The sequence below is a fragment of the Aegilops tauschii genome, chromosome 7 (assembly GCF_002575655.3).
Source record: "Aegilops tauschii subsp. strangulata cultivar AL8/78 chromosome 7, Aet v6.0, whole genome shotgun sequence".
NCBI lineage: Eukaryota > Viridiplantae > Streptophyta > Magnoliopsida > Poales > Poaceae > Aegilops > Aegilops tauschii.
The window spans coordinates 14,986,215-15,000,890 of NC_053041.3; the positions used below are offsets into that span (position 1 = coordinate 14,986,215).

The following is a 14,676-nucleotide window of genomic DNA, read 5'->3' on the forward strand; positions in this document are numbered from 1 at the left end:
CTTCATGCTTGATTGATCATGATGAATATGAGTATTATAAGAGTTGATCTACCACGAGATCGTAATGGCTAAAACTCTAGAAGTCTAGCCTGTATGATTATGTTCGTCCCTATGGACTAAGCCCTCCGGTTTATAGACACCGGAGGGGACTAGGGTTATACAAAGTCGGTTATACAGAAAGGAATCTTCATATCTTGGACGCCAAGCTTGCCTTCCACACTGAAGAGAGTCCCACCCGGATACGGGAAAGAGTCCTTGGCCTTGTATCTTCACATCCCAATAGTCCGGCACATGTACATAGCCCGGACGTCCGAGGACCCCTTAGTCCAGGACTCCCTCAGTAGCCCCTGAACCAGGCTTCAATGACGAGAAGTCCAGCGCGCAGATAGTAGTCGGCATTGCAAGGCGGGTTCCTTTCCGAATAGCTCTTGAAAACAACGACTGTGTCCGGCTCTGCAAAACAAATACCACATACCACCGTAGAGAATATAATATTCCACGAGTACAATCCACTGACAACTTTTTGTGGCGTGACATCACGTCACCACTCAGTTATTATTTTGAACCGTTTCTTATCTTGTCTTCCCACGTTTCGAGCCGCGGTTTTATTGGCACGTCTTGTCGAAGCAGAGATCGTGTCCCCTTATCGCGGGATCCTCATCAATACGGGCATGGGTAACTCAACCATTTGGTTGGCATTATCCCTTAAGAATAGACAAGTTTTGAGGTCTAGGTGGAGGAGACGTTTGGTATTCGTTGCCTTTATAAAGGGACCGAGACCTGTCTATCTTTGCGTCAACCTTTCCTCCAACCTCTCCAACCTCGAGTTCCAATACCCAAGGCTCAAATCGATTGCTTCGAGCTTCCCAATCATGTCTGAATCCAGCTCCCGGGGCTGGTGGGTGGCTTCCTCTGTCACAGAGGAGGATATCGCGAAACTCCGGGCGGCAAGGTACCTGACCGCGGAAACCCCCCACCGGCTTCCTGCTCAAGGGCAGGTTATCCCTACTCCAAGATCCGGCGAGAGGGTCGTGTTCATCTCACACTTCCTTCGAGGGCTGGGGTTTGCCCTTAATCCCTTCGTTCGAGGGCTCATGTTCTATTACGGGCTAGATTTTCATGATCTAACACCGGATTCCCTTCTTCACGTCTCGGCGTTTATTGTCACGTGCGAGGCCTTCCTCCGAATTCCCCCACACTTCGGCTTATGGCTCAAAACTTTCAATGTGAATCCAAAGGTAGTCGATGGGAAGCAAGCGGAGTGTGGCAGTGCTGTGGTGAGGAAACTTACCAATGCACCTTGGCCAAAAGGCTCTTTTACGGAAGCTTCCGACCTATGGCAGCGAGAGTGGTTTTACATCATCGAGCCTCGCGGCATGAAGTGGGCGGCCACGCCGGCGTTCCGGTCCGGCCCTCCGTTACGGCTTGCATCATGGATTAACAAAGGGCTGGACTGGGGGTCAACGGACGAAGTGCAGACGCTACAAAGCCGTATCCGGAGCCTTCTCGAGAAGGACACCAGTCTCATCAACGTGATCCAGGTGATGCTAATCCGCCGGGTCCTGCCGTGCCAGCGACGGCCCCTCCGCATGTGGGAGTTCAACCCGCAAGGACCACAGACTCTCCAGCACTTCTTTGGCATCACACACAAAGGAATGTGGAAGTTACTTTTTAGGACACGGAAACAATGGCCGGATACTACCGAGGACATCGGCCTCGACTGCAACCATCCGGATACCTCGGTAAGCCCTCGATTCCCGGACTTATTTTTAGCCGAATATTTTAACCATATACTGAAGAAACCGTCTTCGACCAAGGCTGGATCAAGAAGGCGGAGAGAATTAGGTGTTCGGCCCCTCTTCCCGAAGACTCGGCGGATCCTGTATTGACGAGGATCCTGACTCCGGTGCCACATCAAGGATCGGCAAAGGAGGACGAAGAGGAGAGCGAGAAGGCCAAGGGTACATCGGGCGCAATGTCCGGAGGGATTGAAGCCCCCTCTTCCGATGGGAAGAAAAGGGCCGCCTCCGAAAATTTGGAGGCGAAGGCTCCCAATCGCGGGAAGATGTCCCCGGCGGGTGATTCGGACCCAGAAAGCGACGCTGTCACGCAGTTCCTTCGTAAAGACAAGCCTTCAGCCGAATCGTAAGCAAATACAGGTGTCCCAAACATGTCACATAGCTTTCCAATCACCATAGTAATATTCAGAATATATGTTTGTAGTCCGGCACGCAGTCTTCCTCAACTGTCTTCTTCTTCGGGGGATCTTCTTCCGGAGATGATGGAAAGCGAAACGCCTCCTCCGGCCTCCTCTCCCGGCAGGGCAGACGACACCGAAGTGTCGTCCCGGAGGATCCTTCCCGATCAGCAAGTGGTGCCGGAGGCAATAAAGACTGGGCCCGAAGGTGACACTTCCGTCGTCCTGAGTCCGGAGTATGCGGACCCTACGGGGTCCAACAATAAAAGGCCTGGCCTACCGGTTCGGAGCCGGGGACGATTCTAGAGTCGGATAAACATATTCCTCTGCAGGGGGTCGCGGCTCCCATGGCTGCTCCCAATAATCCGGGGGTGCCGCATATAGTGACAGGTATGCTGCAACGCGCGTCTGTCTCAGATGAGCACCGTACCTTAATGGGTACGGTGGTTGAAAGGATTCTGTCTGCGAGAAGCAAATTGAATGAAGCCTGCATGAGCCTGCTAAGAGGCTTCGAGGTATGTATTGTCTTTAATGGCACTTTGACGTGCAAGAGTGAACCTGTATATAGGTAGTAACCCCTGAGACTCTGATTGGTGTTTTTAGAGGGGAGACGATCATAGGATCAAAACGATATTCTTCCTGAAATGATTTGATTAATTTGCCACACAGGCTGTTGCATCCATGACGACTGCTCAAGCCTCAGAGGTGGCAAGGCTGAAGGAGAAACTTGATGTGGCGGATGACGACAACAGGTGGCTCGACGAGGTGCAAGGTATGTTTTAGTTGGTACACGTACATGTTATAACATGAGCATGACGCTTAAAAATTTGTGTACTTATATATGTATAACTACAGATAGTGCCGCCGCCATGGAGGCCCTTTGAGCTGAGCTTGGTCAAGCCAAGGAGCAACCAGGATGAGCACTGTGGCTGCCGAGAAGGCAGCTAATGAGTTAAATGCCGAACAGGCCGCTCGGCGGTAGTGCGAAGAGAAAATATCTACCATGACGCGCAAGCTACAGGATGCCAATGTTCGGTGTGAAGTCCTCGAGAAGGATCACAAAGCCAAAGCGGTCGATCTCTACAAGGCCTTACAAGAGGCTAAAGAGGCACGATCTGAGTCTAGGGCAGCTCGGGAGGAAATCCGGCAAGCTGGAGAAATAGCGGCTGGTAAGCCGTTTTTATTACAAACTAAGTTTGGCGATCTGAAGTATGCCCCTCTTAGACAAATGTGGAGCTCTCCGGACGCTTTCTTGGACTTGCCGAAGTGTGTCTCCGATGCGATGCAATTTTTTCAAGAGCAGGAAAGTCGTGCGACGGAAAAACTGTTCTGGTCGCAATTCAGCATGCCAGAGAGTCCGCTTTTGCTGAACAAACAGATGATCCAGTGGGCTGAGCTCCATAGGTTATCCGGATCTGCCCATCTCTAATTAAACAAGGTAAAATAGTATTTTTCACCTGATTTAATTAGTACTTTTTCCATTGCCCGTTGTTAAAAAGAATGGTGGGTGTTCTGCCAACCATTCATTGACGCCATGCGTAACACTTTTATTTGCTAGGAGGTCGTGCGGGCAGCTGCTTTATCAGATGGGAGGTGTGCGAGCAGTTCGCTGCGCATGCTGGCCGGGAGGCGTTTAAGTAGTCCTCCGCTAAGCAGGCTCACTGAATAGTACGCCGGCGTAGGCTCACTAGGGAGCGAGCCCTTTGACCTCCATCACTGTCTGCCTCGCTCCAAACCTCACCATTAATGGCGCCTGAGCCGCTATTTAATATAGGTTGCTTGACTCTTCGCCTCCCATTCCCCTCTCCTATCTCCCAGACCTCGTCCTATGACATGGCGCACAAGGATCATCTGGCAATAATCTTCCGTCTTGTTGAAGCTGACTCCGATCCGGAGAAGATAGAAAATAAGGAGGAATGGGGCCTCGTGGACATGACCCTAAATGAGCTGGACGAGGCGGATGCTGCCCCTGTGCCTGTCCTAGCTCCCGTCTATGCGCCCGCGTTAGTGACCTCCTGTCGGATCATGGAGAGGACATTGTGAAAGGTAAACATCTCTCTAGTAAAGTCATTTTTTTCTATAGGAGCCAGATATACATCTACTGTAATTGTGATACAACATTTCGTAGGCGCTTACCCTATCATCGGTTAAGAAACCTTGTCAATCCCTTGTGATTCTTGAGCTGGGACTGAGAGAGGTAAACTTCTCCCCTTTTAACATAGTTATATTCAATACGTATTAATTCTAACTCAAATGTTATATTAAGAGATTGTCCTGTGCAGTAAAAACTTCTTGAAGGAATCATGTGTTATTCCACTTATCTCATTCTTTTTGCATTGGAAGAAATGCACTATTTTGATCAACCTTTAGCTAGGAATTTAACCACTGGTCGCAGGCGAAACATGCTCTGCAAGTTGTATGGTCGAACATTGATGTTTTTTATTTGTGTAGGCACTTGCCCACTGTTGGCCTTCATGGACGAGTCAATGGAATTAACCTATGCATTTTAAATGCAAATTCAAGTTTGGCGTATTTTGTGTGTGTGTGTGTGTGTTGTTAGATAAAAACTTTAAATTATGGTACCTATGCATGGACCGTAAAAGCACCTTATCTTAGAGCATATATAACCTAAATGTTAGAGTACAACATAACCTGCCCTTGGCTAACTTATTTATGTAATGACATAGGTGGATAATTTTTATATAGTTTTGTGTCGAAAGGCTATTATCAAGATCAGACGGTTGTGATTTTGTGAAGATCAAATTAATTGGTTTCAAGGAGAGCAACTGGATGGCCATTGGTGTGACCGCTTCGACATCTTCTTCTATGTTGTTCTGTGGCATGGTCCGTTCTCCAACACTCTAGACCGATGGTAATGGATTGCAAATCTATACCGTGTGGGTGCATGGGGGGATGCTCCAACCGATGCTTCTTCAACGACTTCTGGATCTCTTCTCAAGTGCCAAGTGGCTATTGCGGGTTTTAAAGCCTAGTATGGTGAAGTTGTTTGTAGGTGTCCATTTCCTTTATTGTTGGTTCAGTGCAATTTTCAATCTCCGACAGGCGACGCATGATTGGAGGAACAAGAAGGCTACCATGTTTTGCAATGCAATTTACATTGCACTCGTCGGTCTGCATTAGTTGTCTTTCCAATATACTGGTTATCGTTTTCCTGGATAAATAACAAATATAATATGCACTTTGCCATGTCTCTTAATAAAAGGTTGGATGCTTCTGATTATTGTGAGAATGTGTAACACATGTTTCTCTACTTTTAACCTATATTGGAGAAAAATCTCTGGGTTTTTAATACCCCGTCACATGGAAGATTTTAGAAGATTAGTTCAGTGCAATTTTCGGTGCAATATATTTAAGTTAAAAAAATAGATTGTATATTAATCCTCTGAGACCATCTACATAAAGGGCATTGTACACATCACCCATGCAAACAAGATCATGTCAGCGCAAATCCTCTCCATATATAGAGTATGATCACCGCAATAGGAGCTTGCGAATCATGTGTAAGTGATACAGCACAACATTATACCATTGTGCCACCCCACTTGCATGGATCAATAATTTTTTATCTTTGCCTTGTTTCTATAGTATCTTGTTACTCTAAAAAGAGATTATCTCATGCAACATGTATCCTCGTGTCTTTTATTAGCATTTTTGGTGTCCATTCCCATTATACCCACCGTTGGGCCAATAGACTAGAAGACACGCTTATTTACGGCTAGTTCAGCCACGCAGTCAACTCAGCTCAAATGGAGATGCTGTTGGGGATTCCCATCTCCATCACCATCTTCTCGTCCGTAGGATCACCGTCCGACGGCCTGAGCAGCACATACGGCACCATGCCAGCGCCGTGCCGGTTTTTTCGGTCAGGGTCACTGTTCCACTTGTCCACCTGCTCCACGATCTCCCTAGTCCTCTCCTTGAACTCCTGAAATGCCTGCCTGATCGCCCCATCCTGTTTCCATGACGGCTCTTCGTGCGTTCCCATGTACTCCTCGTCTGACGAGTGCGACGATAGGAGGTCCAAGATGGCAAGGACTATGGCAGCCTGGTACTGGGAGGGGAATGTGTCCAACAACACCTTCTCCGGCGCCTCCACAAATGCGCGCATGTCATCGGCACCCATCTCGGTCGGCATGTTCCTCCGGGTGAGCGTCGGGCGGTTGGGGATATACCCGGCCATGGGGCACTGCCCGAAGTTGACGGCAGCGTGGTGCGCTGAGGTGACCCACATGATGGTGGCCAGAGCTTGCGCCAGGTTCTCGTGGTCGTCCAACTCGGGCCACCATGGCTCATCCTGCTTGTCGGCGTGGCCTTTGGTGCGCACCTCCATCCACCAAGCCTGAAGCTCCTCGTCGTCGACGATGTCCGCAGTGCACGGGTAGTAGTGCTCCACGTAAGTCAACGCCCAGTGCTTGATGGCGTCCCAGACAAGAAGGCCGTCGTTGGCATAGGGGTAGTCCTCTATGGTCAGCTCCAGCTCGCCATCGTCCCTTCTGACCGCCATGCCCCTCCGGATGAGGTCTTCCGGCAGAGCCTCCATGTCGAATCGCCACTCTGGTCGTAAGCCACAGAGCTGAGCTCCATGGAGTACTCCCCCGGTGCGAAGGTGCCTTCGATGAGCAACTCACGAGCATGCGCGTTGATCTCCATGGTGAATCGGAAGTGCGGGTGAAGCAGGCGGTAGATGGGGTGCATCTGGCTGAGCTGCCGGTTGGCGGTGATGATGTAGGGCTCGGTGCAGGCATGCGTCCTCAGCCAGTGGCTGACGAGCTGGTGGACGCCGGCATCATGAGCCAGGACATGGGCCTTGGCCAGCTGCCACAGCCAGGACCCCGTGACGCTGCCGTCGCATCCAGGTGTGAAGACCTGGCGCCACTGCGGCTTGCGCTTGGACTTGGGCCTGGTCAGCTCGATGACGATCGGCCGAAGCGTGCCGTCGTCGGTGAGGAAAAAGAGGGTGCGCGAGCCGTACAAGGTGGTGTCGTCAAGCTTGCGGACCTTGTGTACGTATGGCAGCAGCAAGTCGTGGTAGTCCACCATGAACAACTTCTTGTTAGCGCGGGCCTCCTCAGCTGTCATGACACGTCTGATCTGCTCTTCAATCAGCTCTGCAGTGATCAGAGAGTCTGCCGGGCCGTAGGTTGCCTCGTCCAGCTTGCTCTTGATAGGAAACTCCTGCATGTATAGTTTTCATATTGAAATTAGTAAAACAATCAATGAAGAATGTTCCTTTCCCGGAAAATGAAGGAAAAAAGGCACTGCAGTGGCTAGCTTTTAGAGAAAAGGCAGAGTGCCAGAGTTATAAATAAAGCCATGTATAATGGCAACATACCGTGACTAGTTGGATGCTCATTGGGTTCATCCCTGCGATGGTTTGTCGCGCGAATTCCTCGTCTCTGAACCAAGCAAACTTGTCCCCTGCATTTCCAACAAGTCTACTAATTAGGCAACAGCAATTATCGATCCATTAAGCAAGCATGATGTACGTGTGTGGCCTTAAATGAATCTCTGGTGTACATACTGTCATGAATCTCGGGAGTTTCAAACTTGAAGACTCTGCGTATCTCCTCGAGGAACGCGGCCCCTTCGAGCTTGAAGAGGTGGAGCAGCTCGGTCTCAAACAAAACGATGACCAACCTGAGCTTCCCCCCTTCTGGCTGCACCGGCTGGTTCCTGAAGTTGTCGTCGTACAGCTTGTCAATGGCCGAGGAAGCTCTGGCTCTTGTGTCGGGCCGTCTTTAGGCCCGTGGTCAAGGCGTGCAACACTGACATGAACTTCTTTGTTTCAAACGCTCCCGTCTTGCGCTCCGTGAAGGCCTCGTCCCGGGGCACGTAGATGTGGTCCGTGTGATTCCTCTCCTCCGCAAATGGGTCTTTCTTGCTGCGAGGACGGCCCGTGCGGCAGCGTCGCGGGTAGGGGTGCTCCTTGCCACCGAGCACAGGCCGCGTGGTGGGGTTCTTATCGTCGTCTGGGTTGCCTAGGTCATTGTACACGTCATAGTCATAGATGCGGTCGTGAGCCTTGCGCTCGCCACAGCCATTGCCACGGACGACCTCGAGCTCGCGCTTGCGCAACCCCACGACGCCATTGGGCGTCTGCGAAGGAAGGTACGAGCACTGCACCACACACATATATACATGCTAAATCTGTTAAGGGATCAGTGAATTTCAAAAAAGGAAAAAGTTAAGGGATCAATGAATTAAAAAAAAGGTTAAGTGATCAATGGTGTTTTCAACTCAAAAAACAAGGACCCCATTTATATGTAAATAAAGACTGATTGGATAGTTAATTAGTTGACGGACCGCGGGAAAGAAAACACGCTTGTCAGGGCTGCAGTGTGAGGACCGCGGGAAAGAAAACACGTGGATCCAACTCGGAGCTGACGAGGTCGATTTCTTTGTCGTTCAATGCCCTTTTTCAATGGTCTCGAAGAGAGAAATTTCCCATTTTTATCTATGGAGTCACAGTCACAACCGAGGTCGTGGTAAATCCATGAATTTGATTCGATTTGTTTTTCTTATACTATTTGTTTTTCTTATACTATAGAAATAGAAATAAATTGTTTTTCTTATACTTTAGAAAGAAATAAACCTTTGAATTCAGCATTATTCCAAGACTCCTATTTCAAAGTCTATCTTTTAAGGGGAAAATGAAAATAAAAGTAACCCTTCTTTTCCCATTCCCTCTCTATTGCATGGGTGGAAGAACTAAGGTGCAACCAAGTTTTTAGGATGAGATCGTACAGGAAATCACGAACGCCGGCTGCCTTACTCTCATGTGCACTGTCACGGTGGCCTTCATTTCGGTGACCTGCCACTAGTAGAAAAAAGGACCTAATGTGAGACACATTAGTCCCGGTTTGATTTTGGCCCGGTACTAATGGTACCATTAGTGCCGGTTTGAACAGCTATGCATTAATGCCGGTTCGTGTTGAACCATTAGTACCGGTTCGTGCCACGAACCGGTACTAAAGGGATGGTGGCAGGCTGGCGTCAGGCCGGGGCCCCACGATCACCTTTAGTACCGGTTCGTGGCACAAACCGGTACTAAAGGGCTAACCTTTAGTACCGGTTCGTGCCATGAACCGGGACTAAAGGGCTAACCTTTAGTACCGGTTCATGGCACGAACCGGTACTAAAGGGGTCTGACCTATAGTCCCGGTTGGAGACACAAACCGGGACTATAGGGCAATTTTCAAACTCTACCCCCCCGCGTGTATCGCCATTTCAGTTTTTGAAAAAATCAAAAGAAAATGATAAAAACTTCAAAAAAAATCCTTCGAGAGATAGTTATATTACTACATGTACTAGTTAGGAAAATTTTGAAAGCTTCAATTTGGACATGTTTTGCAAAAAAGTGTAGGGAAAATGTAAAACGGCTATAACTTTTGCATACGATGTCAGAAAAAAAACGTATAATATATCAAAAAATTCAGCACGAAAATCCGCATACGATTTTGACAGCCTACAGCCTGTTTGCAATTTTTTAGAATCCTCAAATTCCAAAAGGAAAAAAAAGATATGCTCAAATTTCAGTTTTTTTGTTTAAATCTGGTCAAACTATGGTCAAACTACTTATTCAAGAAGTATTAATGTTACTACATAATTATTCAAGAATATTAGTGTTACTAAATAATTATTTCAATTTTTTGAAATTTGGTCAAATCTGGTCAAACTATGGTCAAACTGTGGTCAAACTATGGTCAAACTGTGGTCAAACTTATTCAAAAAATATTAGTGTACTAAATAATTGCTCCACTAATAAATATCGTTGTGTCCTTAACAAGCAAGCAAGTTTGCATTTGTACTGAAACAATGTTACAATTCTCAGTAGTGCTGGGATGTATTGCTCCACTAAATAATATCTACGGGTTTTTCAGTTTTCTTAATTAGTTTCCTTTTTCTATTTACCTTGTTTGTTTCTATCCGTTTTCTGTGGTCTCATCTCCTTTTATATTTTACCTTATTTTTTTTTCCTTTTTATCTTTTTACTATTTTCTTTTTTTACATACTGATTTTTTATTACAAAAGACATGAATATTTTTCTATATACACGAACAGATTTTTGGCATATGTGAACATTTCTTTTTGACAAACTTAACATTTTTTATAAATGCATGAACACTTCAAAAATAAATGAACATGTTTCTAATTATATGTGAGTATTACCATAAAATGTGTGAATACTTTTTCAAATACATAAACATTTTATTATATACATACATGAACATTGTTTTGCACCACCTTAGAGCATCTCTAGCAGACTCCTTATAAACCTGCAACCTTCCGGTGACTATACGGGTCGGGTCCATTTTTTTGGCCAGGCCAGAGCCTATATAGTCCCCCGGCCAGTAAAAGTTTTTACGGTGGCCCGCAAACCGCCCCTGCACGCGGTATATCTATTGTTTCGTGGCACTGATACGGGTCGAAACCCAATGCCCCCCCCTCCCGCCTTGATTCCCCAATCCCCTCCCCTATTTCTCGCCGCCGGTGAGTCGAATCCGCCGCCACAAGTCACCATGTGGCGCGGGATGTGGAGCTCGGGCCGCTGCTCCAGCGACAGCGATGACCCCGGTTGCCAGCGTTGTGTCAGAGCGGACAGATCAAGAAAGTACCCCAACCGCGGCCTACAGCCGCCGCCGTCGCTCCTCCGCCATGAGACACTGGAGTACGAACGCCGGCAGGCGCGTCTGTCCTCTGGCGCGGGCAGCTCCTCCGCGCGGTGAAGCGGGAGCTCGAGGCGCAACCGGTGCGGCCGGGCAGTGGCGTCATCGGACCGGAGGACTTCCTCCCCTCGACGGAGGTGGACATCTTCGAGCGGGCCATCATCGTGCGCAGTGCGCGGGAGGAGGAGGAGGAGGAGGAGGCGGAGCAGCGCCGTTGATCTCTGGCCGAGCTCGACGACGTCCTCCTCGAGCAGGTGCTCGCGAAGGAGAAGGAATTCGTCGACAATCAAGATGCATAGCGCCGTGAAGCCAAGGCACGGGACGAATGTCTCCTTGGACCTCATCTCCGACGACGACGAACACTGAAGCCCGCCGCCGCAGCGTCGCCGTCGCACCCGGATGGCTCTGGTGAGCCAATTTTTGGATTTAGGGTTCCGATGGCCGCCTCTCCTCCTAGCTATTTAGTGCAATTTAGTCTATGTATGAAGTACGTATGATGATCAAGAACTATGAAGTCGTTCTATTTAGTGCAATTTCTCTCGCGACGTCCTCAATTCAAAATTTAGAGGTTTAGTTTTGGTTTCTGTTCTTTCACGGACATTTTCTTCTCGTATCTGAGGCAACGAGCAAACTGTAAAGTGAGTTTATAGGTCCGCGTTTAAGGGGGCGGCTAATGATGCTCTTAAAATGTATCCAAAAGCCGTTATCACATGAATACTTTATAAAACACACGATGATATTTTTTTACAGAGGTTAATTGTTTTTGAATAGCGCAAAGAACATTTTTCAGATACTATGAATAAATTTTCAATGCGCGGCAAACATTATTTAAAATCTTATTTATCACTAATGGTGGAACAACAATATTACCTATGGCGATAGCATCATCCTCTCCCCCTTCAAGATCTCCTTGTGTACAACAAATGGATGATCAATCTAGATATCATTGGTATCCATAGAATGCCGCACACGTTTCATGCCAACATCTCGGAACACGTAAGTGTTGAACCTCCCCTCATGTATAGCATTGCGATCATATTGCCACGGACGAATCAATAGAAATTGACACACATCAATTGGCACAACATCACAAATCAACTCATCCTAATATGTGCAAATATTGAACTTTACGCGTACCTTGTGAGTGACATTCAAACGTCCGGAGTTGTAGAATCACTCAATGCAATGTGCTGCGGATGTGACCATCACTTCAATCCTAAAGCATCCACCACACGCTTGCTTATGATGTTGGTGTAGCTCCCTCCATCGATAATCAACTTGCAACACTTATTTTTGATCTTGCAACACTTACAGGTGTAGTTCCTGTGACGCCGCATCGGTTTCATAAGAGTTGGCCACCTCTTGCAGCCATTGCGGGTGACACGTCGAGAGCGCGTCGAGCGCGTGTCTGTGTCCCACCCTCGAGAGCGCGTCAGCTGCGCCATTATCTGCTCCCTTCTTATATCTGAACGAGAATTGCAGCCCGACGAGCTTGGACATGGCTTTGCATTGCAGTTCCGTATCCAGCGATTGCTCTCCTAGTGCACACAAGCTTTTGTGATCAGTGACAATCTCAAACGGGCCCCTCTATAAGTATGCCCTCCACTTGTCCACGGCCATCATTACTGCGAGAAATTCTTTTTCATAAGTTGATAGCCTCTGATTTTGACACCCAGAGCCTTGCTCATGTATGCCACCGGATGGCCTTGTTGAACCAGGACAGCTCCCACTCCAGTGTCGCACGCGTCGGTCTCGACAGCGAACGGCTTGGTGAAATCCGGCAGCACGAGGACCGGTGTGCTGACCATCGCTTGCTTGAGTCTGTCGAACGCGGCCTGCGTGCTATCGTCCCAGTGGAATCCTTTCTTGGTGAGAAGCTGAGTGAGTGGCTTGGCAAGCAGGCCGTAGTGAGCGACGAATTTTCTGTAGTATCCAGTGAGTCCAAGGAATCCCCGCTGCTCGGTGGCATTGTTGGGCATTGGCCACTCTTGCATTGCGCTGGTCTTGCTGGAGTCAGTGGCCACTCCGTCCTTGGAGATGATGTGGCCAAGGTATTCGATGCTGGGTTGCGCGAATGTGCATTTAGATGCCTTGGCGTAGAGCTCGTGGCGGTGCAGAGTATCGAGCACCAGCCGTAGGTGCTGTTCATGCTCCTGCAAGTCCAAACTGAAAACCAAGATGTCATCGAGAAACACAATGACAAACTTACGATTGTAACAGCCAAAGATGGCGTTCATGAGGCACTGAAATATGGCAGGTACGTTGCAGAGGCCGAATGGCATAACTCTGAATTGGAAATGGCCGTGGTGCGTTTTGAATGTTGTCTTCTCCTTGTCCTCGGCACGCATCCGGATTTGGTGATAGCCTGAACGCAAATCAATCTTGGAGAAGAAGGCCGCGCCAGACAGTTCATCAAGCAGCTCGCCCACCACGGGGAGGGGAAACTTGTTTTTGACTGTCACTTGGTTGAGGCGACGAAAATCAATGTAGAAACGCCAACTTCCATCCTTCTTCTTGACCAAAAGCACAGGGGCTGCGTACGGGCTCATGCTATGGGTGATCACACCAGTGTCGAGCATGTCCCGTACTTGCTTCTCGATTTCGTCTTTCTGGGCCGGAGAGTATCGATAGGGGCGGGAGTTGATTGGGGGCGCGCCTGGCTCAAGATTGATGCCGTGATCATACTGACGACGAGGGGGCAGTGAGGTGGGTTCAGCAAACACGTCTGAGTATTCCTTCAGGACATGCTGAATATTTGGTGGCACTGGTGGCGTTGATTCCTTGACATGTGGCTCGACAGTAATGAGAGCAGCCGTCCAGATATCGTTGGCCACCTCCATTCGATGCAATTCATAGGCATACAGTTGCGAAATGGGCGGTAAATCCGTTGATTTAACTCCGCTGAGCAGCACCTGCTTTCCCTCCGTTTCGAACAAGATTGTTTTCTCCAGCCAATGATAGTTCATGGGACTATGGGCGCTGAGCCAATCCATCCCAAGACCCCCATCATAGGCGCTGAGCTGCAGCACCCGCAGATCCGTGTGGAATGTGTGTCCGGGCACTTGCCACGCAAACTGGCGAGCTAAACGATCACAGTGCAGGCGTTGGCCGTTTGCAACGCGAACTGAGACAGGTGGAAGGGGTTCAGTGGGCACAGCCAGACGGTCTGCAAAAGTTTGACTGATGAAGCTGTGTGTGCTCCCCGAGTCGACTAGCAGCGGCATAACCTGATCTCCAACCGTAGCACGGAGGCAGATTGTGGAAGGAGCTTCGTCTCTAGTAACTGCATTTTGTGACAGAGAACAACACTCTGCCTCTTGTGCCACTGGTGTCTCCAACAACTGCAAAGCGTGCATTGTGTCGTCAGATAGGATCTCGCCATAATCCCCCACTTCAATCATCATGACGACTCCAGTGTGTTTGCATTGATGCTCCCTGGAGTACTTATCCCCGCAGCGAAAACAGAGCCCATTGGCGCGTCGGAAATCGCGCAGTTGGCGCTCGCGACCAAAATCATCACCCCTAGGGCATGGGGCAGCGATCGGGCAAGCATGGGCTGGAGCTGGAAGAACCTGCGTCGGTGGACGACCCACTAGTGCTGGTCGATGTCGAATACCCGCTGCTTCTCCAACTCTTCCTCCTGAATCCTTGCAAACACTGCTGCCCTGGTGATGCTGGTGGGTGACTGCAACCTGACGCCCAAACGCAGTTTGTCCTTCAGTCCCAACAGGAATTGTGAGATAAAAAACTTGGAGCTCAGCGACGGATCGAGGGACTTCAAATGGTACATGG

At 48.8% G+C, this 14,676-nt stretch overlaps 1 pseudogene; it reads right to left on the reverse strand.

The window, feature by feature from the left end:
• Nucleotides 1-5,656: 5,656 nt before the first annotated feature.
• On the reverse strand, nt 5,657-11,228 carry LOC109770237 (lipoxygenase 2.1, chloroplastic-like; annotated as a pseudogene).
• Nucleotides 11,229-14,676: the final 3,448 nt, after the last annotated feature.